The sequence below is a fragment of the Acinonyx jubatus genome, chromosome E4, assembly GCF_027475565.1.
Source record: "Acinonyx jubatus isolate Ajub_Pintada_27869175 chromosome E4, VMU_Ajub_asm_v1.0, whole genome shotgun sequence".
Taxonomy (NCBI): Eukaryota; Metazoa; Chordata; class Mammalia; order Carnivora; family Felidae; genus Acinonyx; species Acinonyx jubatus.
Window position 1 is genome coordinate 39,636,409 of NC_069395.1, and position 27,505 is coordinate 39,663,913.

At 39.4% G+C, this 27,505-nt stretch overlaps 1 protein-coding gene and 1 long non-coding RNA gene across 8 annotated transcripts in view; one reads left to right on the forward strand and one right to left on the reverse strand.

Annotated features, from left to right (window-relative positions):
* LOC113603830 (uncharacterized) overlaps positions 1–26,673 on the reverse strand; it is a 36,347-nt gene extending 9,674 nt beyond the window's left edge. For 2 of the 3 annotated variants that reach the window (XR_008292908.1, XR_008292907.1), the window contains exons 1-3: positions 26,344–26,673; positions 11,095–11,159; positions 10,626–10,937 (exon numbers count right to left, since the gene is read on the reverse strand). This is a non-coding gene — a long non-coding RNA (uncharacterized LOC113603830). The remainder of the gene's footprint in view (positions 1–10,625; positions 10,938–11,094; positions 11,160–26,343) is intronic. The other variant, XR_003425563.2, reaches the window with a different exon arrangement.
* Positions 1–27,505, forward strand: part of CENPF (centromere protein F) — a 100,397-nt gene that overhangs the window by 12,648 nt on the left and 60,244 nt on the right. For 3 of the 5 annotated variants that reach the window (XM_015062885.3, XM_053208811.1, XM_027074445.2), the window contains exon 1: positions 26,677–26,807. The exons of 1 other annotated variant lie outside the window; for it this stretch is intronic. The gene's annotated coding sequence lies outside the window, so the exon portion shown is untranslated. Of the gene's footprint in view, positions 1–26,676; positions 26,808–26,830; positions 27,095–27,505 lie in introns of those variants that run through there. One more of the 5 variants, XM_027074444.2, reaches the window with a different exon arrangement.

Genomic DNA, 27,505 nt, shown 5'->3' on the forward strand with positions numbered 1-27,505 from the left:
AGGCCAGAGGCAGAAGGTCGACCGACTGAGGCACCCAGGCGCCCCAAGCATCCTCTTCTTTTAGAAACATACATTGAAATATCTACAGGGGCACCTGGGTGGCTCAGTCAGTTGCGTGTCCAACTCTTGACTTTGGCTCAGGTCATGATCCCAGGGTTATAGATCCCACCCGGTGTCAAGCTCCGTGCTGAGTGTGGACCCTGCTTGGGATTCTGTCTCTCTCCCTCTGACCCTCTCCCCGACTCGTACGCTCTCTCTCTCTAAAGTAAATAAAAATTAAAAAATAAAGAAATATCTGTGGTTGAAATGTAATATCTGATTTTGTTTCCCGTAACACAGAGGTGGGAAATGGAATGTGCATAAAACAAGATTGTCAACGAGTTGACCATTATTGAGGCTGAGCCACGGGTATACGGGAGTTTGTCACACTATCCTGGTTAATTTCGTATGAATATGAAATAACGAGGTTGAAAAGCGAATAATAATTAAAAGTTTAAAAATGGATATATTGCAAAAATCATCTGTTCTCATTTCAAACAGTATTGAAGTATTTGATTAAAAGGAGGATTATCTGTTTTCACATCCTCCCACTTCCATTTTAACACTCCCCAGAGATAATCACTTTAATTCTATACTGATGCAGACAAAAGTTTTGTGTGTTTTGAATATTTTTTTTTCTTTTTTTTCCCCTTAAGTGCAAGAAAAAGCCAAGGTTAAGCATTAGTTGCTACAAAATGCTGACTGTGAGTCATCCTACATTTGGGGCAACACATACACAAGATTTTTTTTTAAGTCTGGCAGTACATAGGCCAAATAGTTAACAACATAGGGGAGAAAATGACATTTTCACCTGCACTAAATTTGAGATTTGGACCCAGCAAAGTAAGTTCAAAGGTACCTCACTTTGGAGATAATATAATATAAAAATCTCAAATTTAGGAAACAAATTTGTTCTAGATTGGGTGGAAGGAATCTTCACTAAAAACAAGTAACTATAACCAAAGGCTCCTTTAAAATGTGAACAGGACTGTTGATGTTAATTTTTAAAATTTTATTAAATTTATATGGAGGTTTTTAAATGCCTACACATGCACACACCCCATGGTCCATGATCTGGATTGGACATCAGGAGACCCAAATCTTGAGGTAAGCCCTGGAGAGGGCAGCAAAAGAACTGACCAATCCTATCAATTCAGATTTTTTACACCATTTGTATCAGCTAGAATTATTCCATTAAAATAGTTGATAAGTTCATCACAGTAGACTTGTCCAGGAAAGAAGAGAACTGAAAGCTCAGAAAGCATAAAAATATAAATAGAGACCAAGTATCATAACTAGATGAACCTTATTTAAAACCAGAGAGAAACACTTGGTGTGTATATCATTATTTCTCTTCTGACAAGGAGCAGGAAGATGGACTTGTGGGGCCCTTCCACATGCCAGGAACCACCTACTCCCACCCATCTGCCCAGCCAGCTCCATATGTTCTATCAAGTCAACGGAATATTTTTATGATATTTTTCCAATTAAAGAGAGCATCTTTTCTACCCAGTTTTTCTACAAACTCCTTATGAACACTTATATGATTGCATTTGTGTTAAATCCAATCTATTTCTTATAGACTATAGGCAGATGAATTAATGTTAATTATTTCCTGTGCACATAGTTGATCTTAACATTATCTCAAAAGTATTTAATAATCCCCTATTGTTTGCTAAGTGCTGAGAATACACCGTTGAGGAAGACACCTTCCATATTTAGACCAAAATAGGTCTTTGTTGCCATCTTTCAATACCTTCCTCTAACTAACAACAGCATTTTGGATGAATACATGCTCTTTGATAAAGATGGGTGGTGTAGTTTTTTAAATAATAGAATATGGGGAGAATGTTCAGTAACTTGCTTTCTTGAAAGAACATTATTACCACATTTTCCTGTATTCTTTCATTTAAAAAAGAATCATTCAAACTAAATGATAGTTGGCATAAAGCCTCAAAAACTGTTATGGCATAATCAAATCATGAAAACAGGATTGGGATTTAAGAAAACAAGCCTTAGTAGGCACATGAAAATATCATTTCTGGCTAAAATAGCACTTCACTCTACAAACTGTGAATGAAGGCCACAGAAGGATTCTAACTTCAAACTTCCTAGGATCTGAAAATCATACAAAGGGAAAACCCCAGTACTATAATAAGGAACAAAACATTTTAATCTATGTAAAGAGCTGCGCTGCAAAGTCAGTTACATCTGTATGTGTCTTTTACATACGACTGATACTCACTTTTATCGATTTGCAGCCAGTGAAGCCATTGCTCCCAATTTTATTGTAGGAAGCAAGTACTCTAGAAAAATAATTTGAGAATATACTTATGGAGAATTAGCCATTTCTTAACCAAATTCTGTTATCAAGAAAGTAAATATTAATATATGGCCACATAAAACTATCAATTTCCTCAAAAGTACACAGAAACAGGTGAGTTGCAAAAAATTGGCAGGATAGGGATTTAGGATTCAGGTACAAGAGACCCTCCACTCCAGCTATTGATAGCTGTGCCTGGGCTGTTGGAAAACATGGCTCTGGTCTCACCATGTGACACATGGTGAGCTCACCAAGTGACACATGGTGAGCTCACCAAGGTCTCAGCAAGAGTTTGTAACGGGAGCAAGTGACATATATATTTTTTTTTAACATTTATTTATTTATTTATTTATTGTTTTTTTTTTTTTTAAACGTTTATTTATTTTTGAGACAGAGAGAGACAGAGCGTGAACAGGGGAGGGTCAGAGAGAGGGAGACACAGAATCTGAAACAGACTCCAGGCTCTGAGCTATCAGCACAGAACCCGACGCAGGGCTCGAACTCACGGACCGCAAGATCATGACCTGAGCCAAAGTCGGATGCTTAACCGACTGAGCCACCCAGGCGCCCCAAAAGTGACATATTTTTTGTACTAAAGTGGGATTCCATTAGAGTAGTTCAGCAGGGATTCACTTTGGAGAAAACCTAATATAAAAAACTCCAAACTCGTGAAATAAATATATTTGGGGATTGTTTCTTATTCAAGGTAAATCACCAAGGCTATAACCATTGACTCATTTTATATTATGTGCATCAGTATTGATTATAGTATGAGTTTAATATTTACACAAATTTAGGGGTGCCTAGGTGGCTCAATTGGTTAAGCATCTGACTCTTGATTTCAGCTCAGGTCATGATCTTATGGTTCATGATATTGATCCCTGTGCCAGGCTCTGCGCTGACAGCATGGAGCCTGCTTGAGATTCTCTCCCTCCCACCACCGCTCTGCCCCTCCCCTGCTTGTGCGTGTGCGTGTACTCTCTCTCTGTCAAAATAAATAAGAATTTTAAAAATATTTACACAAATTTACACCTAATTTAGGATCTGAGCTTGAGGTCAGGCATGACTGACATTATTACAAGTTATAAACTGGGCTTATGACTCTAGAATTCACTTATAGGTCCTTGTTTTCCAGACTATACATTAAGGGGAATTGGCCTAAAGTCTCTTTTAACTCTAAAATTGTACGATTCTTTGATTTTCCTGAGACAAGTCTGCTGCTACATCAGTGGCTTTAGAAGTTCCTGGTTCCATCACGTGCCCCTTTCTGCAAGCCTATTTTGAAGAATAGTGGTTGGGGCCAATGCTCTAGGAACCAAACAAGTAGACTTCTTGTGGTTCTAGAACCACGGTTACTGTGCCTCTGGCTTTTTATGGACATATCAGTCATAAATCACCTTTCAATCCTCAAACACCAGTACAGAAGTCTACGTAAGTACTGAGGTATTCTATGGGTAAAATACAAAAAACGGTTTATGAATACAAAATATTTCTAAAATCCCCCCAAAGTAAGTTAGTACATAAACTTTCCTCAATTTCTTGTGCTTTTCCCATATCATTTCTTAAATTTACAGTGCCTGCCACCACTTGTCTATTGAAGCAGGAGAACGGTATGAACAGGCAGCTAATTAATACATCCGAGAAAACATAGAAGACCACTGATTTTTAGTCCACTAATTTATTTATGCCTAGAAACTTAGGGCTGTAATTTCCCATTCCTACATAAGCTAGCATCATTTATTAATTCAACCACTGTATCTTGAACTCTTGCCGTGTGTCAGGTCTTGTGCTAGACAGTAGACACAAGAGGTTACAGCCACATAGGCTCTTTGTGTCATGAAAGCTACAGCTAACACAGACCTAAATGTTAAATAAGTGATTATACCAAACATATTCATAATTACAAGTCTTGCTAAATGTAACGAAGGAAAAGAAAACAATATTAAGAGAAAGGGTAGGTCTCCCAGCCTAGAATTTGGGATACTTGAATATTTAAAACAAGTTTTCTTTAATATGAGGTGCTTCCTAAAGATCAGATATGATATCTAACAGCAGGCCGGGGAATGCAGAACATCCTGCCTCTCCTTTCCCTATCTCTCTTTTCCTTCCTTGTCCCCAAGTGCCCACGTACCAACACCTTTCCTTCCTCCTCCTTCAGAGCAAACAAACAGGTCTCCATATACATCCAATTATGAAAAACAATACCTAGGAAGTCCAGTACTCTCCTTGAAATTAGCCATGATAGGTGGTCTACCTGATATAAACGTGTTATGAATGTTACGTGAGAAAGCATGAAGTACCTAAGCAGACACACTAGACGTCAGAGCTCAGGGTGGTAGGCCAGGTCCCAAACCCTATGTTCATTTTTCTGTCCTCATTTTCCTTGGCTTCTTGGCAGCATTTCACACAGTTGACTACTACCTCTTTCTTGAAACATAACCCCCCTTGGCATGCGCTGCCCCATTTCTCTAGCTACCTATTCTCTACCCTATCTCTAAATGTTGGAATTACTCAGGGTTCAGTCCTGGGTACTCTCTGTCCTTGATTAATCTCCTTCTCTCCTTGATTAATCATGTCCATTCACATGGCTTCAAATGTCATCTGTAAACGATGACTCTCCAATGTACATCTCATGCTGAAATCTCTCTTCTGAGCTCCATGTTAGAGCTAAATACTTTTTTTTTTTTTTTAAGTAAGCTCTATGCCCAACATGGGACTCAAACTCACGACCTGGAGATCAAGAGTCGCATGTTCTACCAACTGAGCCAGCCAGGCACCCCAAAACTAAATTCTTAATTCACATGTTTTTTAATCCTGTTCCTCTTTCAGTCTACCCTAATGTGTTTAGTAGCACTACCATCTATACAGCTATACCAGCCAGAAACTTAGGAGCATCCTCGATGTCATAACTTCTCACCTTCTTCATCCATGCCGTCTTAACAACCTTGAATCAGCCCACATCTTCTCATTGCCTCTGCCAGCACTCTGGGCCAAGCTATCATCATTTCCCACCCGGACCACTACAGTAATCTTCTAAGAGTTTGCCTACATTCCCTTCTCCATGAGGCAGCCATTTTTCTCCAGGTTAAAAACCTTCAATGGCCTCCTACTGTAATTTGGAAAAAAAAAAAAAAGTCCAACTATTTTACTAAGAGTTCTGCATGATCTGACCTTTGCAAGCCTCTCCAATCCCATATTGGGCCATTTCTCTTTTTCTCATTGTACCTAAGACATCCTGATTTTCTTTTAACTTCCTTATTTATGCCAAGCTCCTTCCTATATCAGGACCTTTGGTTATGCTCTTTCCTCTGCAAGGAACATAATTAACCTCTACTTTCCATGTAGTTGGCTCCTGATTCATTGAGGCTTAGTTCAAAGATCCCTTCCCCAGGTCTTCACTCATTATTCTCTGTATCAAGGTCCTCCAGAGAAACAGAGCCAATAAGATAGATAGGTAGATAGATAGATAGATAGATAGATAGATAGATAGATAGATAGATTCATACATACATACATACATACATACATACATACATACATATATTGCTGGGGTAGCAAGTCTGAAATCTGTGGGTCAGTCCAGCAGGCTGGAAACTCTCACTTAGAAGCTGACGCTGTAGTCATTAGGCTTATTTCTTATCTTCCTCAGAGAAATCTGTTTTGCTCTTAAAGTTCAGCTCATTGGATGAGGCCCACTCTCATTATCTAGAATTGTCTCCTTTATTTAAAGTCGACTGATTTTGGATATTAACTACATATACAAAATATCTTCACAGCAACACCTAGCTTAGTATTTGACTGAAAAACTGGATACCAGAGCCTCATCAAATTGACACATAAAACTGTCATATCCTGCTAGAAGGATTTGACTCTTTTCAATCTTCATTTCTATGCCATTGGCATATGCGTCTTATTTCCTCACACCAGGTACCTTGATAAGGGCCTAGATTTTTTTCCTTATTACTATTCCCAAGGCTGGACTGAGGCATGCTTGACGGGGCAATAGAATTTGTAGGCTAGGGAATTGCCTCCATAAATTCCCCCTCACTTGTATTTTTCCAGTCAAGAATTTTGCCACTTAGAGAGGATACTAAATTGTCACAAACATTGTCAAAATATAAACTCTACAAGTAGTAATAATAGTTATCTTGTTATTGGACATTCTAAACTGGTCTTGGTAAAGAAAGGGAAAGGGTCTGTCTATGGCACAGTTTTGAGCAAGGCTCACTCTTACCCTCAGAGGAAACTACCTTCTCCAATGCCTTCTCCGTTTAGTCCTTACTGTGTACATCTTTGCCTTGATTTCCTCCTCTCTCTAAACCGTGGCTTTCTATGACTCTGAATATTCTTTTTTTTTTTGTACTTGAACCTGATTATTCCAGAATACTTAATTAATGTTTGGTGTTTCCCAGATTAGCACTCAGCTGTGTTACTTAGTATTTGAGAATCCTGAAGTTTTCCTTGCAAGAAAATAGGTATCTTTCGTCTTCTTTCTTTTTTTTATAATGACATAACAATAAAGCACCTTTCTCCTTATACCATAACAGGAAGAGTGCACATTATAAAATGACAGGGGAAAATTTTTGGGAAAGACAGAGCCTTGATCATTTTCCAGTAATTAATTAAGAGGCACATCCTACTGAAAACAATGCAAAATCGCCACCCTTTCCCAAAGAATGGGAGGGAGAGTAAAAATACAGAGTTTACTAACTATAGTCAAGTAACTTCTTTAGCCATAATTATCCTAAGATTCCCAAACTTGGAAAAATCTAGCGTACTTGCAAATGGGAAACATATCAAGTGACCCCCACCTGCAATCTTTGCACAAATAAGCGATGGGCAGTGGGCAGGGTGGGGAGGCTAGCTGGATGGTGAATCATGTGGGCCACTTGCTTTGCCTCCTTCTTGTGATAATGATCTTCTACCAACCCACTGAGCACCTCAGGGGGTGGGGGGAAGGCAGGAGTGGGGACAGGATATTATCTTCAATTTGGTCTACCTTGCTTTTCTTTAGAAGTACCAAGAGAAGGGAACAGAGGTTGAAATTAATGAGGTGGAAATGAGATTCTGAATTATCAGTGCATTTCAATTATCTCTGCTCACCCTTGCTGGTTGACCGCACTCAATTTCCTTTAGGCTTCCCTAGGTAGAGAAGTCTAGACTCATGAGAAAGAATTACTTCTCTTTCATGGGAGCTCTATTCCCTGTATCTACCTCTATTATTTTAAAGCGGGACTTAAAAAACTTAATGAGGCCTAAGTAGAACAACATTTTTACTTTTCATTTGTTGTCAAAAGCCTTGAAGACATTTTTGTCAATAGAGAAAGGGTTTTCCCTAGTGTCTTTGGACCATATTTCTAAAAAGCTTCTCCGTGTCACTTCTCTGCCTGTGGTCCCCAGAGTGTAAGTAACATAATACACCCTCTATGTAGTACTTTCTTCCTCAGTTTCTCCTGCCCTTGTTGGAGAAATAGCTTTCATTCTTCAAGACTGCTTTTAAGTTCTAATGTCAGAGAACTTCTGCAAAAACCAGATATGGGCTTGATGTGCAGTGGATTGAGAAGTTGAAATAACATAATGCCCACATGCCATAGCAGTGAAAATTCAATTATGTTCTATCTCCATGGGTATAGTAAACAATGATGCACCAGACAGAGAGATCATAAAGTTAATTCTTTTTTAAAGGAAAAGAAAGAGTATAGCTAGGGAAGAAAAAAGAAGGGTTTTTGTCTCTGGTGGACCAGCTAGCTCAAAGATCCTACCAGAAATAGTGAAAACTGCAGCCACTTGATGATGGCTTACAAGAAAGGGAATCTCATTGGTTTGAGGTCCTTTGTTTTGGTCTTTTTTCAGGACCTGGAGTGGGCCTGCAAGTAGGTAAAGTCTGGATTAAAGAGAAGTGAGGAGAGAGAATTCCAGTCAGAATCTGACAGGGCACAATGGTCAGAATGAGCACAGTGATGGTGGTGGTGGGGAGAGGGGTGGGCGCTGAGGAAGGTCGTCTGCCTAAGGGAAGGGCTGCCTCACAGGAGAAGGATGTAAGCCTCTTCTTTGAGGAAGAAGGGTCAGGGACAGTCTCGGTGTGACTGAGGGACAGTCTCGGTGTGACTGAGTAGTGGCCTGTGCTGGTTCTGTCTGGCAGAAAGCCTCCATTAAGAGCTTCTGAACTGCCAAGGAAATTAGTCCCCAATTCAGCCTAGTTAAAATTCAACCTCCTCCTCCAATCCCACTCCTTCAAGATCCTGTCTTTTGGCCATGAGACCTTTAAAATTGCTGGAATAATGGGGCAGAGAAGAAAAGGTTAACTGTTTTCCGTAAGCAATTAATTTGGGCATGCTATTTGAATAACTAGTATTCTAGTATTCTCTTAATTTGTTTTCCACTTGAAATTCAAAGCAGATTCATAACTACTCCATACAAGGACAAGATCTAGAGTTTTCTATCTGTCACCTCTATAGATGAATTATGTAATTACACACACACACACACACACACACACACACACATTTCCAGAGTTACAACTTATTCCCCTCATTCAGTTTCGGTAGGTTCTGACCTGGTGCCCTTCACCTTTTAAATGGTGAAGGCAGTAGAGGAAATCTTAGCATTTGACTTTCAGCTCATCATAAACATACAGCTGTATATACAAGTTGTGTAAGAAAGCACACAATTACCATACCACTTGAAATAAAAATAGGCCATTGCCTTCAGGAAAAAAAAAATGTTGGCCTAGGAATCTTGTATAGTTCTCCTCCTTCTCCTTCTCCTTCCTCTTTTTTCCCTCTTAATTCTTGAAACCTACCAAGAAGATCCCAGGGAATGCATATAGTTTGCAAGTTTGGTTCTTGGTTATTCCAAAATACTCCTTTTTGGGATATACACAGATGTCTGGATCTTTATTGGATATGGTCTTTGCCCAGATGCCTAGCTCAGTCTGTTTTCTTGCTATTATCTTCAAGTGAAATCCAAATCTCTAGGAGGAGCTTAAAAAAAATAATAGCACCTGGTCTGGCACTCAGAATCTTAAGGGCTGAAAGCCAGAGCAGATTCTCCAACTATAAGAATCAAACCATTCATCGTCTGCCCTTCAGGTCTGCCAGCCAAGAGGGAACAGGAAGCTTGCTGTGAGTCCAAGACTGTGGAATGCAAAACCCCAAGCAGTTACTTGCTGTGGTTTTAAGCTTTGTCCTGGAAGTTAAGAACAATGTGAACGCTCTTCTAAATAACATTCTAGCCAATAAATACCCACCTAGCACCTAAAGTCTTTGAACCTACTCTAGTATGCACTCTTTACACGATATTTCAACACCATATTAGTCTTTAAGGAAAATTTAATATGGGTACTTGTGTACCAAGTGCCCAGATTGCCTGCATGATTAGGTTTCTATTTAAGACTGAGCAGATCAAATACCCTCCCTAAAAATCCTTAGTAGGCATTTTAATGCTTTTTGGAAACCTCAGCTAGCTATTGGACCAACTTTCTCACGGGTCACCCTTGATTTATAGTTCACAGATTTGTATGGGGTGAGGGGCAGTTTGAGAAGGATCTGAGTTTGCCATGTTTAACATGTATGTGCATTTAGACTGTATGCTTGCTGGCAATCCAATTTAATAGCTCATTTCCAAATCCTTTCTTGGAAAAGGAATGTCGATTACATAATCATGAAAAACAAACCTGTTGCCATCCAGCATGAGCTAACATGTTACAGTACTTTATGGCCGAAGGTTATTAAGCCAGCACCCAGTTTCTTGCACCAAGGGGAACACTGGGAAAGTGAAGGCCTGCCAGTTTTGTTAAAGGAATGCCACTTAGTGGTAACGACATAGGCAATTCACCTTTCTTGTTAGAGCATGCTGCCCGGGGACTTTGGGTTGATTAAGTAAGTGTTCCTTGACCGCTGATTAGGACTGTGTGATCATTAGCAACTGAGAAGCCTATTAAAGCAATTCTTTAGATTAGCTGGTCTCAGTAGGAAGACCACCTTGGGTGTTCCTAGTCCTCAAGATTCCCATCAAATGCATCTTCTGCTGTGTGGCCTTCCCTGACACCTACACTTCTGGCCAAGAGAAGTAATGAGCCCTGATCTGGCGTGGCCGTCCACAAGCATACAGTGTCTGTTAAATTCAACCAAAGAATTTTGGTGTTCTGGGTTTTTTAATGTTTTCATTCCTGTGGGCTTGGGGATAAAAGCCTCTGACTTAATTTTAATGTGTATTTCCTGGCTTAAGAGCCATACCGCAGGTAACCCTCCAATTCAAATACCTTATAAGCTTACTTTGAGGTGGAAACATCACCTTCATTGTTCCGGTAGAAATCGCAGATGATTAGGTGACAACCAAGGCAGAACAGGAAGCAGCCGTCCTTTGAATACCGCATGGCATGTCGCTGAGAGCTTTACACGGATGATCTCACTTCGTTCTCGTAACCACCCTAGTAGGTGGATATGGGTGAAGAGACTAGTTTGCCCAGTGCCTCTCGGCCAGTAGTGGTGGTGCCGGGTAGGAGGCTGCTTTGGTCGGACACGTACTCCCCCGCCCTGGGCTGTATCTCCTGGTTATCACAAGGCACAGGCACCTAGAGGACGAGGAACATACCCCTTAGTTGCTGTGGTCAGCCGATCACCTTTATACGCCCGGAATGTGTAGTCTATCAAATTCGACTTCTGCATGAAATAATACCTTTCCTCCTAGGAATCAAAGAGCCCCATGCAAACCTGAAAAGTACTGGTTACCTGTGTTTTTTTAAACAGTCAAGTGTTCTTGTTTTCTGGTTCGAAGACCTCAGAAGTGAATTCTCCTGGAAGGGAAAATATAAGGGTAATTTTAATGTTTTTTAAAGTTTATTTAGGGGCGCCTGGGTGGCTCAGTTGGTTAAGTGTTCATCTTCAGCCCAGCTCATGATCTTGTGGTTCTTGAGTTCGAGCCCCACATCATCGGGCTCTGTGCTGACAGCTCACAGCCTGGAGCCTGCTTCGGATTCTGTGTCTCCCTCTCTCTCAGCCCCTTCTCTGCTCAAGCTCTCTCTCGCTCTCTCTCTCTCTCTCTTTCTCAAAAATAAATAAACATTAAAAAAAATTAAGCTTATGTATTTTTTAGAGAGTGAGTTGGGAGGTGCGGAGAGAGAGGGAGTAAGAGAGAGTCCCAGGCAGTCTCCTTGTTGTTGGCACGGAGCCCTATGCAGGGCTCCCACGAATTGTGAGATCATGACCTGAGCTGAAACCAAGAGTAGGACATTTAACCGACTAAGCCACCCAGGAGACCCAGTGTGAGTAATTTTAGATATGCTTTCTCTCTCAAGTATCTGACTAGCTGATACTAGCCAAGAGGGAAAAGTTAGATTCCCTCAGTGGCTACTCCTCCGACTTCCAGGAGGCAAAGGAGACAGGAACAGTTTTACTCAATTTATTTGTGGTTCATTTGCTCTCTGCCTCTTCCAGTGAGCTTTTAGATGAGGAAAAACAAAGTGGTTATTCTCTCCCCTCCTCTCCTGATGTCTTTCTTTCACCAGGTAGCTGGGAGGGTACAGTTTGATAAATTTGCACTATTCGAATAGGGGCCCTCGGATCTCTCATTCACAAATTCTACATATTATTATTTATTGAAAACTTACTATGCACCCAGCAATGAAGTGGGCAGTAAGGGTTCAAGACTCAGCTTCTTTGGTGGATACCTATGGAACTGGATTCTGGTAAAGTCCAGCAGGCCTCAGATGCTGTTCAAATATTGCATTAACTCTCAAAAGCAGTAGTGGTTTTAGGGTTGTGAGGTGCGGAGACAGTTAGGAATTAGGAAGGGTTAGCAGTGTGGAGAAGTCAGGGCTCCCCTGGGGAGAAAGTGAAAGGAAAGGAATCATCATAAGATATTTGTCTAGGGTTTTTCTGGTTGGAGAAGGGAGGACTGGAATATAAGGGGGCAACGGAAGTTGCTGGCTATTTATTCTGTGATATACAGAGGTACAGCGTACCTTTTCTGAAACCATGGCTCAGAGGCTCAGTATTTATGATGTCCCTTCTCTCCATGTCAACCAGGCCCCATCTAAACACACTAGGAGCCGAATTCATGTCATAGTTGTAGGGAGACCCCCTCCCTCCCCCCACAAGGTAGGCTTGTCTGAGACTGTCATGTGTTAGCACTGAAAGTCTCATGTCTCTGCGACCCCTTCCTCCAGGGCATTTGGTCACATTGGTCCTCCTAACTGCTTCCTTGAAATTCAGCAAGCTGAACTTACGCAACCTTCATATGTATGTAGGGTAATATTTTGCTGAGTCAAGTAAGACAGTTTTAAAATGTTATATTCTCAGTTATTTTTTTTCAATGTCCTATACCTTAAAATAAAAACAAAAGAGCCTCCATCCAAATCCATTTAAAAATACTCCAGAACTATTCTCACCAATTTAGGGCACGAATGATGTAACTATTTCTCCAATATGGACTTCAAATAGAGTGGCTATACAATTTAGCTGCCAAAATTAAGATATTTTTGAGAATAAAAGGGGGACTAAAATGATTTAAAAAGTATAACTTTTAGCATATTTATTTACTGTGGCGCCTGGGTGGCTAGGTCGGTTAAGCATTCAACTCTTGATTTTGGCTTGGGTCATGATCTCACAGTTCGTGAGTTCGAACCCCACACCTGAGTTCCCTGCTTGGGACTCTCTCTCTCTCTCTCCCTCTCTCTCTGCCTCTCCCCTGCTCTTGCTCTCTTGCTCTCTCAAAATAAATAAATAAACTTAAAAAAAAATCTATTTACCAACAAATTGGTTTTATGTTGTTGGATCTATAAAACAGTTTTAGTAAAAGCCATTTTCAAAAAAAGAATTGTTTCTTAAAAACCTATATATTCACATATATTAAAATAAAAAGGTTTGAAACATTTATGTTGATTATCTGAATATTAAAAATAGTCTAAGTGGAATAATTGTTGTTGGTATATATTCATATACTTTATCCATTTTCTTGCTTTATCATTTGATTATACTCTGTTATTGAGATATTTCTGAAGAATGTATTTTTTCACTGTGGTCTTACTATATATGTATTTTTAAAATAAATTTGTCACACTCCCTATCAGTTGATTCCTCTCTGTAGTCCACAGTGTTTTCAACTGAAAAATTACTCTTCAGGTGGCAAGGCTCATAGTAAGCTCAGAATAAATTCTCCTAAGTAGAGGAAATTCTCAATTCTATCCTTTTTATTTTGAAATGTGTAAGTATTTCAGTCAATGTATTTTCACACATGATTTCTGTTTGCTTCTTTTCAGAGTAGATTTCTTTAACAAATACTTTTGTTAGGTAAAACTTGTCATAAGTTGTCTCTATTTATACTTAAAAATATTTTGTATAATGTAGATGCTTCAAAATTGTTAGCTTTTAGGATTCCATGCCATTCTAGGACAGAATATACATTTATGAAATAAATCAAGGAGCTCCACTAAAAAATTATTCCACAAGTTTGTATATTCCAAGGTGCAGTTGTAGAATTTCAAAATTAGATTTTATAAACTGATTAAGCTCTCATTGTTTAATTTATTCAATTCTTTCCTTGCTTTTATAGGATAAAGTTCAACATCTTGTTGTTTCCAAATTTTGTTTTTAATAACTACCATTCTCTCAATGCTTCATGGAACATTTCTGCTCCATAAACATCTTCTTTAGCAAGAAATTTATTGACAAAAGATAGAATTTATGCAGAATTTGTATTCATATGGTCTTCACAAAACAAATAATTTTATCTTCAAAGTTCAACTTTTTAATTGAATTCGCAGTAGCATTTACAATATGGCCAGATGAACTTTTTCACTTTGATTCCATGAATTTCATGAAAAAAATTGAACACTTACTGAAATTGATCAGTTTGTAATTTGAAGCATCTGTTGAAACATAAAAAAAGGGGTCATTTAGCTGTCCACAGCTAAATTCTTCCATTAATGAAACTAAAGACATCAACAGTTGTTGCTTCCTATTTCATACAGGTCCAAGAAAATCTTAATGTCTAAGGTTTGAAGTAAATCCTGGAGCCTCTACAGCATATTTATTTTTTCCAGTTTTTCTTACTACAGGTCTCCTGGTGGATAGTAAATTGGCAAACATTTTAGGTACATTATATATTCGTCATCAACGTCACAGAGAAATGAAAATTCTGTACTTAATTTTTTCGCTAAGCCCACGTTTGTTTTGTTTCTTGAGTTCATGGCTGCTGAGAGGGCTCATTGCAAAATCTTTAAAAAGCATTACCAAACAATAACGTAAATAAAAGTAAATAAATACTTGTAGATTTCCATTGTCTAGTAAATGGCAAAACCATTTTAGCAGGATTGTTCATACCACTTGTATAAGTGCTTTGGCAGGCATGCTGAACCCCCACTTCCCACATACATTTCACATTCACCAAATTTCTCATTTCTCACATTTCACAGTGATCCCACCCACTGGCCTAACGACTTCATCATCTCCCAGGCACCACCAGGGACCAAGGCACAACTGATTCATACACCAGATGGCCACCAGGGGCAGCAGCAACAAACACTTCTCCCAATCCCAGGACCAGAAATTGTCCAATGCCACCTGGATGCAACCACTCTTTATCAGCCAGCATCCTGATAAAGGGGTCGAGTCGGTTAACTGTGTCAAGAAAGTTTTCAAAAAAGTGAGAGGAGTTATCATTGATAGTTCAGATTTAAGCTCTTGTTACCTGTTGAAACCTGTTTATTGCCCATGTACCTCACACACTACTAGAGAAGACCATGGTAGAATATGGAAGTACAAAGTGATCTACCAAACCCGTCCTGGCTTATTCTAATACCACAAGAAATAATAATATCTTGTTAAAAGCAACAATCATAACAACAACTCTGGGACACATGTTAAATCAGGGAGAGGCCAGGAAGTATATTCACTTTGTCTATTGACCACAGGAGTGCTTCATAAAATGACTTTCTGTACTCCCTCTTCAACCTATGAAATCAGAACTAGATATAGCCTCAACATTTGCATTTTTTAAAGGCTTTCCATGATATTCTTAGGGGCACTAAAGATTTATTCCTGGTTTGGAAAATTCCTTCACCTCTTATTTCAAGGTGTCAAACCTGCTGTTTACAGAGATCAGGAGTATCACGCACTTTACTCCATGGTTTACCTAACACCTGGACCAAAACTGTTATTGAAAGTGAGCTAGAGACAAATTGAACTTAAATTCAGTCACGTGATGATAAATACTGTCATCTCCTTTGGCAAACTTGCAAGCTGTGAGATTTATTTTTGGCTGTATCTTTTTTTTTTTTTTTTTTTTTGGCAACTTGGACCTGTGATAACAGACACATTCTTTCTTTTGAGGATCAGGTTTCCAACCAAAGAATAAAAAATATACTGAACATTGATTTTTTTTATGTTTACTTATTTTTGAAAGAGAGAGAGACAAAGTGGGAGTGGGGGAGGGGCCAAGAGAGAAGGAGACACAGAATCTGAAGCAGCTCCAGGCTCTGAGCTGTCAGCACAGAGCCCAACGTGGGGCTTGAACCCACAAACCAAGAGAGCATGACCTGAGCCAAAGTCAGACGCTTAACCAACTGAGCCACCCAGGTACCCCAGTGAACGTTAATTTTAATAGTTTGGAAGAAATAGGTACCAGGTAAGCATTCTTAAAAAATGAAATACTACTGAAAAATTTTAAATCTGTAAATTATTTCACTTTATTCATTATAATTTCTATTGCAAGAGTCCTGAGAATGTGTTTCTAATTTCTATAAGGGAATTGATTCCAGCATGATGAGGTTCTATTTGTTAAGAAGATTTTCTGTATTTGCGTACTTTTTTTTGCCAGTAACTTCTATGAATTTTTAGAACTATCTTGATCTCACTGTCTTCAGCTACAAAATGAGGATTTTAGTCTAGTGGATGTCCAATCTTCATTCTAGTTTCTTAAATTCATCTTTCACATCTATTTTGAATGTTTGGAATTTCTTACCATGTACATGTATTTTATATTATTTTATTAATAAGTATGGGCCATTATTTTTCAGTTATTTTCCTCTACTTTAAAGAAGCAAATGTTAGCTTAAAAAGGGAGTAAACAAGAACATTAGATAGATGGAGGGAATGGACTGAGGGAGATAGAAAAGCAAATGTAGAGTCAGGATATATGGGACAGTAGTTATTTTTAAAGATTTTCTAAGGTATAGGGAATCACCTAGTGGTGGAAACAGAAAATGCTTTTTGAAAGTTTAGGATTTGGTTTCCTGTGCTTTAATTCAGTTCAGATCACTGAATAGTGTCCATATGGTTTGTAATCAATGTATTTAAAATAAAGCAAGATGTTGAATATTTATTTTCTGTAATCGACTTTTAAAATCATACTAATATGTCGAATATGTAATATTATCCTCAAGCCTTTCTTTCCTAGAGGGATCAAAAATCCCCTAATACTAAGTTTGAAAATTAATTCTTGTCCCAAAGAATGTGTTAAATTCATGGTTCTGTAGTCAGAAGAAATCTAGATATGCACAAAACAAGCATGAAAGCATGACCCTTATCTACCAGAAATGCGTGGTCTAATCAGAACCAGGCAAATCTATTACGATTACACTTTTAATTTCACAGATGAGGTAGCTGACATTCCATCTACTTAACAGAGGCTTTTGAAACATCTGAGAAACCAAGATGGATTTTTCGCTTGTCAAAAATAATCATATGTATATGACCCCTTCCACTTACTTTGGGTTTTCCTCAGATAAAGACTCAGACGGAAGTAGTTTTGGGAGGTGATAATTCCAGGAATCAAAGTGGGGGGACAGGGAGGGTGAGACATGGAAAGAGGAAGAGTCAGGGGAAGGGTGTTATTTCCCAATAACGTCAGCAGGTGCCAAGGGCTTGATTCTTCTGTGATCTCTCAGAATTGCACATGTGAAAGATGGAATGTTGAGCCATGTATTCTCTGGCTCCTGACCACATTCATTAAGATTGTCCCTGGAAACTATAATTATCCCTATATTTCTAGGCTGTGCTTGTGTGGTAGGTTAGCAGGCTCCCTTAGCTCCAGAGAAATCCCTGGATCAGAGAAGTGTAGTAACCCATGGCTTGCACTTGTGGTGGAAAGAGTCTGAGCCCACACAGAAACGTCTACTAGAGTGGTGGCTAAAATCACAGGTGGGCCAAGGGGATATCCCAGAAATACTTTCTATGACCACACCTTATCCTGCTCAGACCCGCTTGTCCCCAAATTAAGTTAATTCTGTCATTGTATCTTCAAAGTGCTGGCCACAATCTCTAAAGACTTTGTACAGAAAAATTTGTGGATCAGGCTATGGTGGTTCCTGCTATTATAGCTGGTCCCAAGGCCATGACTGATATTCATCAACTTTCTGCTCTACCATCCATTCTAGGTTTCTCCATCCTAGGCCAGCATCAGCTGATCTAATTTATTTGCCTGGTGGGGGGATTCCAGAACTTCATCTCAGAGTGGTCAGGCCTTGGGTTGCCTTGCCCTCCTTGGACTGTGGTGGCTGCAATTACTTGTTCACTCTTATTACCAGACATAAAGACACATAAGAGTATCCCCAGTGATTCCTCTGAGTTTCAGACATACTCTTCCTTCCCCTTTTTAGTAACAGCAAGCCTAGTTTCTCATGGTAATGTGGGTTGATTAACCTCACCAGTATTATAAGTCCTTTCTTTGCCTGCTGGTCCAATTGTGTTAATAACATAAACAAAAACAAAAAACCAACCAGCCAACCAAACAAACAAACAAAACAAAGATCAGTTGTAGCTTCAGGGTTTGTGGGACCCTTTTGTGTCACAGGAGTAGTGAACCCCACTTCCCACTTTACCCAGTAGAGCCCAAAGTAGAAGGGGAGGCACACATGGGTTATTGGGAATGATAGTGAGAAGGGCTAATTTGTGTTCCTTTCCTTGGAATCTGGACCTGGGTATTCTAGCTGTTGAAGACACAACTTGCTTTATCGGCTCAATACAGATAGTGCATTACGGAGGATGTTTCCCTAACTCTACAGGATGCTATGCCTAAACTAGCACCTTAATAGGCCGCTCTAATGTGGTATCTCGATTAGTTTCATAGTACCAAAAACCAAGTGGCTTCAAACAATAGACATTTATTGTCTCGCAGCTCTGGAGCTAGAATCTGAGATGACAGTGTTGGCATGAGTGGTTCCTTCTGAGGGCTGTGAGGGAGAATCTGCTCTATGCCCTTCTCCTGGCTTCCAGTAGTTGGCCAGCACTCCTTGGTGTCCCTCGGCTTGTAGCAACTCCATCCTTTTCTTGGCATTCTCCCTATGTCTCTGTATCTGTGTCCAAATATCTCCTCTTTATAAGGACATTGTCCTACTGGATTAGGACTCACCCTAACAACCTCATGTTAACTGATTACATCTGAAATAACCCTCTTTTCAATCGAGGTCACATGCTGAGGTGCTAGGGATTAGGACTTTCACATGTGAAATTATGGGGGCACTATTCAACCCATAACAATAGCAGACCAGCTACTTCCAGGAAATAGGCAGGATATGGTAGTACGAGCAATCCTATGGTCACATACACATTTCTCAGTAGGTCCCCTGGTTGAAGGCAATTTTATGTAAGATTCCATGGCTGGTAGAGGCTCTGTAAAAAGAAAAGATAAACCCACCTCTGGAGTAGGTATTGATTCCTGCAGAGTGGAAGTGGGGGAGATCTAGTGCAAAACTGACTTGCCACTCAGAAGCTGGTTGTTTCTGTATCTATGCTGGAAAGATATCTAGAAAATCTGCAAATATTTAATAAACAGTATGTTTCTAGGGTCACCTGGGTGGCTCAGTTGATTTGACCATCCGACTTCAGCTCAGGTCATGCATGATCTCATGGTTCATGAGTTCAAGACCCACGTTGGGTTCTGTGCTGACAGCTTAGAGCCTGGAGCCTGCTTCAGATCCTGTGTCTCCCTTTCTTTCTGTGCCCTTCCCTCGCTCATGCTCTGTGTCTCTCTGTCTCTCAAAAATAAATAAAGGTTAAAAAAAAATACTTGAGCTGAATGAAAATGAAAAGTCAACAAATAAAATTGCTGTCACCAAGTAAAGTTAATATAAACTTGAAACGCTTATGTTAGCAATAGAATAAAGATCTAAAATCAGTTATCTAAACTTCCACTTTAAGGAGCTAATAAAAAAATTAAACTTTAAGTATAAAGATGAGAGTAGAAATCAATGAAATTGAAAATGGAAAAATATTAGAGAAAAAAATCAATAAAATCAAAAGCTTGTTCTTTGAAAAGATCAATAATGTTAATAAAATTCAAGCTGGATTGATGAGAGACAGGATGGAGGAAAGAACACAAATTATTAGCATCAGAAATGAAAGGGAGGAGTGCCTGGGTGGCTCAGTCCGCTAAGCGTCTGACTTCGGCTCAGGTCATGATCTCATGGTTCATGGGTTCGAGCCCCGTGTTGGGCTCTGTGCTGAAGGCTCTGAGCCTGGAGCCTGCTTCAGATTCTGTGTCTTCCTCTCTCTCTGCTCCTCCCCTACTCATGCTCTGTCTCTCTTTCAAAATAAATAAACATTAAAAAAAAAAAGAAATGAAAGGGAAAAGATAATTCATCTGATAAGGCCACTAAAAGGATAGTAACAGAAGATTTTGAAAAACTATGTTCCAATAATTTTGGCAACGTAGATGAAGTAGAAACATTGCTTGAAAGACACAAACTACTGAAACTGAATAAAGTAGAAATAGACCACTTTAATGACCTCTTTTCAATTAAAAATTTTAATTCCTAATAAAAAACCTGCACAGAGAAAACTCCAGGCCTAAGCATTAAAGAATAAATGATACCAATTCTATGTAAACTCTTCCTGAAAGACATAAGGACGAAATGCTTCTCAACTAATTTTATGAGGCCAGATTTAACCTGACACCAAAACCAGGCCAGTTTTAACCATACTTAATGATACAACAAGATGGAAAACTATGACCCAATATCTCTCCTATACATAGTTGCAGAAATCTTCAAGAAATATTAGCAAGTCAAATGCATCAACATATAAAAAAAGGATAATATACCACACCAAGTGGCATACATAACAGTAATTCAAGGTTGTTAACAGTTGAAGATCAAACAGTGCAATCCCCATGATACCCGAATAAAGGAGAACTACCATGTGATCTTCTCAATAAGTTCAGCAAAAGAGTTTGATAAAATCTAATAACCTAACACCATGATAAAAATGGTCAACAAACTGAAGCAGAAAGAAACTTCCTTAAGCTGATAAAGGGCATCTATAAAAATTTATAGCTATCATCATACTTCGTGATGAAAGACTGAATGTTTTTCCCTAAGATCAGAAAGACAAAAAAGATGTCCACTCTCATTATACTATTCAACATTATACTTGAGGTCCTAACCAATGAAATAAGGAAGGGAAGAAAAATAAATAGAAAACATATAGATTGGAAACAAGGAAGTAAAACCATGTTGAGTTGCAGATAACCTGTAGAATATAGTAATCTACAAAACAGCTACTAGAACTATTAAGAGATGTTATGAGGTGAATTGCACCCCGCCCTCCCCCCCAATTTACATGTTGAAATCCTAATTCCTAGTACATCAGAATGTGACTTTACTTGGATACAGGGTCTTTACAGAGTTAAAATGAGGTCATCAGGTTGGGCCCTGTTACGGACTGAATGTTTGTGTCCTAGCTGATTAATATAAGACAGGTTAGCAAGTTTGCAAGACACAAAGTCATTTTACAAAAATAAATTGATTTCTTTATACAAGCAACAAAATACGAGAAACTAAAAATTTTTAAAGTCTGCTTACAATAGCATGCAGAAAAGGAAATACTTGTGGATGAATATAACAACATATGTATATACCCTGAAAATTATAAAATACTGCTAAGAGAAGTTCTATTTAGAAGACTGATTATAAAACACTACTAAGAGAAGTGTTATTTAGAAGACCGAAATAATTGAAGACATATACCGTGTTAATGAACCAGAAGATACAATATTCTTAGATCCTTCAAATTGATCTACAGATTCAATGCAATCGCCATCAAAATTCCAGGAGGCTTTTGGAAAAGTTAGGATTCTTATTCTAAAATGTTTATGGAAAATAAAGGTCCTAGACAATTTAAAAAGGTCCTAAAACAATTTAAAAAGATCATAGAGAGCTTATAGTACTTAATTTAACGACTTAATTATAAATCTACAGTAATCAAAACAGTATGATACAGTTGTAAAGATAGACAATACAGGTCAGTAGAACAGTATAAGGAGGCGGAAATAATGTCCCTGTTTGTGTGTTCATTTAATTTTCAATAAAGGCACTAAGGTAATAATAGAAAAAGGATATGGTATTAGAACAACTGGATCACTATATGGAAAAATGTAAACTTTGACCTTTATATCATGCCATACAAAAAATAAAACTCAAAATGGATCAGAGACTTACATGTAAGAACTCAAATTATAAAATTTCCAGAAGAAAATATAGGACCGTCTTTGAAAATTTGAGATATGTGTATATTTCTCAGATCCAACTCAAAAAATCATGACCCATGAAAGAGAAGATTGAATTGACTCTATCAAAATCAAATTTCTGCTTTTTGAAAGACATCAAACACATTTGGAGCAAATGTTTGCAAACCGTGTATCTGACAAAAGCTTTGTGTTCAGAATATATGATATATCATAGGGAGAAGACCAGCAACTCAATAAAAATATAGGCAAAATATTTTAAGAGATACTTCACAAAAGAAGACATACAGCTAGCTAATAGGTACATCAAAAGATGGTCAACATATTAGTCATCAGACAAATGCAAATTAAATCCACTGTGAGCTAACATACACACTGAGCAAAATGGCATAAATTAATGACTACCAGTACCAGGTACTGGTGAGGATGTGCATCAGATCGAACCCTCATACACTGTAAAACATACAAGCACTTTGGGAAAGATTTTGGGCATTTCTTAAAAAGTTAAGCATTCACTTACTATTTGATGCAGTAATTTCACTCACATGTATTTTACAAGAGAAATGAAAACCCACATTCATTCACAAAGCTCGTATGCAAAAATATGGAAGCTTTATTCGTAATTCCAAATAGGAAACAACACAAATGTCAATCAATAGGATAACCTGATTGCATATCCATGCAAGGAAATATTAAGAAGTTCAAAAAAATAAATGAGGAGGAGTCTCAAAAATATTATGCTGAGCCAAAAAAGCCAGACACAAAAGAGTAATGGAATTATAATTCCAGTTATATGAAGCTCTAAAAAAACCTCCACAAATTTAATGTATAGTGATGGAAAACAGATCAGTGGTTGGAGTGTATCTTGGACTTTTGGGGGGTAGATACCTGGAAAGGGTCACAAGGAAACCTTCTGGTGTGAAGGATTATTTAAATGTTGATTTTGATGTTGCTTACAAAGGTGCATGTATTCTTCAAAATCCGTTGCACGATACACCTAAAATGAGTGTATTTTATGTGAACTACATCTCAATAAAAATTTGAATATAAGATATAGATTTTCAAAACAGATAAAAACAAAATAAAATCATGTGCTGCCTCCAAGAGAAGCATCTAAAGCATGTAGACACAGAATTGTCGCAAATAAGAAGGTGGAAGAATAGGGGCGTCTGGGTGACTCAGTCGGTTAAGCGTCCAACTCTTGATTTTGGCTCAGGTCATGATCTTGAGGTTGTGACATTGAGGCTCCACCCAGTGTGGAGCTTGTGTAAGATTCTCTTTCTCCCTCTCTCTCTCTGCCCCACCCCTGCTCTCTCCCTCTCTCTCTCTCTCTCTCAAAAATAAAAAATAACAACCAAACCAAACCAAAATAACAACCACCAGCACCAGCATCACCACCGATATTGTTCCTGCCTCATAGAACTTATATTGTAGTGAGGGAGGCAATCTCAAGATCAGATACATACCTGTAAAACTAAAATGTCTTAAGTCTCCCTATAGCTGAAACATCATTATGACATAATAAAAAACAAATTGCTGCTTAAAATAATAGGTTATATTGTCTTCAGGATTCAGAGAGCTTTTATTTAGAGAAAGAACTTTTATGGTTGTTGTTGTGTTTTTGTTTTTTTTTTTTTGAGGGGTGGGGAATAATTGATTAAAAGGAGGATGACAACTTATTTAATCGAACCTGAAAAGGAAATGGAATGGTATGAGAGAGATGTGATGCTTGCTGGAGGGAATGTAGCTTGAGAAAGTATTTATTAAAGGGAAATATTTGAGCAGTGTTAAGTGCTATGAGGAAGATTCAGGAAAGTAGGAGAGGTGGATGATTCCAGTTTACAAGGGCATAATTGAGAGTCAAGTTTCTGAAATGCAAGGGGCTCCAAACACAGAGTGGTCATTCAGCCTTTGAGTCAGAAATATGCTTCCTGTGGTTGCAGCAGGAAAAACGGAGAGAGAAATGGTTGTTGATTTGGGCAAGGTTGTAGATGTCAGTGACAGGCAGTTGAAGGTGTTCCTGTCAGATGTCTTTCATTTTCTGTGAACTGGGAGATAAGGTCATCTTCTGAGAGCCAGAGTGGAGACGGTAGTTGGAGGAGATTAGAGAAATTCTGGACTTGAGACAAAGGGTTGTCCCAGTTAGAGGTCATACATTTAAAGTGGTTCCTATCTGCACAATCCTAGGATTTTTCACCAGCCCCATTCTGTAGCAATAGGGCTCTTAGGAAGGGTCTGGACAGGTGCATGCATATAAGTTTGGGGAGACAAAGAGAACAGGGGTAAGAGAGTGGATACTAGTAAAAGGAGTAGTTTAAGTGATGGACCCTGCAATCTAAGCTGGAGAGGAAAAGATAGACTCAAGAGCACTGATTGATTGGCAGAAAGTAGAGATGGTGGATGAATAAATTAGCCCAGAGAGTAGACTGGCTCAGTGAGGGAGCAGCTTTAAAAAGAGAAGTGAGGGACTAATTTCACTTAGCATAATACCCTCCAGTTCATCCACATAGTTGCAAACGGCAAGATTTCATTCTTTTGGATTGCCAAGTAATACTCCAGTGTGTGTGTGTGTGTGTGTGTGTGTGTGTGTGTGTGTGTGTGTGTACATTTTCTTTATCCATTTATCCATCAGTGGACATTTGGGCTCTTTCCATACTTTGGCTATTGTTGATAGTGCTGCTATAAACATGGGGGTGCATTATGCTAAGTGAAATTAGTCAGAGAAAGACAAAAATCATATGACTTCACTCATATGAGGACTTTAAGAGACAAAACAGATGAACATAAGGGAAGGGAAACAAAAATAATATAAAAACAGAGAGGCGGACAAAACAGAAGAGACTCATAAATATGGAGAACAAACTGAGGGTAACTGGAGACATTGTGGGAGGGGGGATGGGCTAAATGGGTAAGGTGCACTAAGGAATCTACTCCTGAAATCGTTGTTGCACTATATGCTAACTAATTTTGATGTAAATTTTTAAAAATAAAAAATAAAATTAAATAGAAAAAAAAGAAAAGTGAGGGAGTTGAAAATAACTCTCATAAGACATCTACGTTTGGTTGGATGGGATTCACCTCCTTAAAAAACGGGGAAAAATAGCAGGGGAAGGAAACCATAATTGAAATCACAGAATAGTCTCCATCACATGGTTCCTCTGTTCAAGAAGTCAATGTATTTCTTTACTGATTATTATAGATGAATGTAGTACAAGGTTTGGCTATACAGTGACCACCCAATAGTTATCTACTAAGTAATAAATAAATAGTAAATGTCATCCTTGAAAATCCTCTATTATATGTGTTTCTGGTTCCTTAGGTAGCTAATAGTTGAATAATTACCCAGGGAAGCAATGGAATTGTGATTGGTGCTGGAATCAGAATTGGGTTCAAATCCCAGAACAACCAGATGCTAGACTGATCATGGCAGCATCTAGTAAAAGTTCTCCTCACCTACCGGCTCCCTCCCTTTGTGGGGGGATTCAAGGATAGTGGAGAACAAGGTCTTGGTCCAGATGGTGGTTTTACATCCCAAGATGGTCTTAATTTTTATGTGCAAAGTTACTGGGAAGTTAAGAGATACAAAAATGAATTAAAACAGATTTTACTCCACAGGAATTTTCAAGACTGATAGGGGAGACAGACATAAATATAATGTATACACCAATTTCTAAGAAAGACATAGAAAATCGTTATTTTTTTTTTATGTTGGTTTATTTTTGAGAAAGCGAGAGAGCGCTAGAGAGAGAATTCGAGTGGGGGAGAGGCAGAGAAAAAGGGACAGAGAAAATTCCAAGCAGGCTCTGCACTGCCCCACATGAGACTCGAATTCAAAAACCATGAAATCATGATCTGAGCTGAAATCAAGAGTGGGATGCTTAACCAACTGGGCCACCCAGGGGCCCATGGAAATAGTTATTTCTAAGAGCTGGGTGAAAATAGGGAGTTTTTATGAAGGAAGTGGCATTTGAACTGGGTACTGAAAGATGAGCAGAAAAGGTAAAGGGCCATCTAAAATGCAGTAACCATCTAATGAAAGGTAGAGAGAGGGTTACAGAAAGTTTGTAACGTATCGAGGAGGGCAACAGCATCAGAGATCCATTAATTTAACAATTCATTCTTTTGCTCCTGTCTTTAGAATCGTATTTTTTGTTGACTAGGGGAATAAAACAAGTACACAAACATACACAAAACTAGTGGGCTTCATATAAAGGAGAGATAACATCTACTTTTGGAGATTCTTCTGGCTGCAATGTCCTCCCCTGAATCCAGCTAACAAGCGTTCAGAATCACCTCTTTAGAATACGATCAATGGGACAACAGCAGTTAAGAGTGACATCCTGTATACTCTAGATTCAATTTCAAATTAGGGAGCTTCTATGTGCCTCAATTACCTTTTAAATAAAATGGAAACACTCTCCTCAAAGAATTGTTAAGAATGACACTGGACGAAGAATGCATGGCAGGCATAGTACCTCATATCTATGTCCTAAAGTACATATTTAAAAATAAGTAGATACCTAGTGCGCAGCATTAAGAATGTTCGCCAGCCCACACAATTCCGCCGGCTGTAGGTGATAGACCACACTCTCCTAATCAGCCCGGCCGGTTCCTACTTTCTTGCGGAAATAGCGGTTCCAAAAGGCCTTCAGACTCTGCAAGAGCACGTGGGCTCCGCCTCCCCACAACAACAAAAAAACACTGTAACTCCGGAGCCGGCAGGTCGGGTGGTGAGGACTTGATTTTTAAATCCGTCCGAAAGAACCAATCAGAGCGACCGTCCGAGTGCGCGGAAGCCGATTGGTTTGTAGCTACTTACGGCAACCAATAGGCGTGGAAGTAAGTTCCGTCGGTCCCGGAAGGGGGCGAATCGAAAACGGGTGGCGACCGCGGGCAGTTTGAATTGGAACCTGGGCTGAAACCCGCGGAGGCTGCGCCGGAACCCGACTCTCCCACGGGTCGTCTTTCTCTCCCCGCCAGCAAGGTGAGTGTCCTGCGTGGGTCGTGGCTTCGGCTGCAGGCCTGGGGGAGCAGCTGACTTTCTGTCCGAGGACCCGCGATCCCGCAGGCATCCGCGCTCCCTGGCCCAGGGGATGTAGCGGTCCACCCCCTCCCACCTGACGGGACCGGAGGATCAGCCTGGCCGGGGTGAGGTTTTTAGGGCCGCTCTGCTCCTGGGAAAGCTGTGCTCGCACCACTGTCCGCAGACCCAGCTCGCTCACGAGCTCGCACTCTGGGGGATCGGTTTCCTCGTGATAAATGAATTATAAGGTAAATGAATTGGGGACCAGCAGGTATTTTCCTCGCAGCGGTCTACGTCCCCAGCCAGTGGCTTCTTGGGTTTTCATCTGCCCGGTGAGTTGGTGTGCCTGCTGCCTCTTGCGAGAGCATTTCTCCTGCCTTCCACTTTTATTTGGGCACGCTTGGGTGCCTGGCTCTGTTATGTTATGAGGACCCAGAAAGAAACGACCTGAGTGCTATCCTTGAGCCTGGTCTAGAGGACCAGGCTGAGTTTTAACTCTTAGGCCTAGCCGTTGCTCTGTAGGCGGGGACTCCGCTTTCTTGTTGGAGTTGGGAGATTCTGATAAAGGGAAAGCATGAAAATGGGCCTACAGTGCGTGTTTTGATTCGGGCATAAAGAGTGCCTTCCACATATTTAAGATAGAGCGTTTTCTGCAAAAT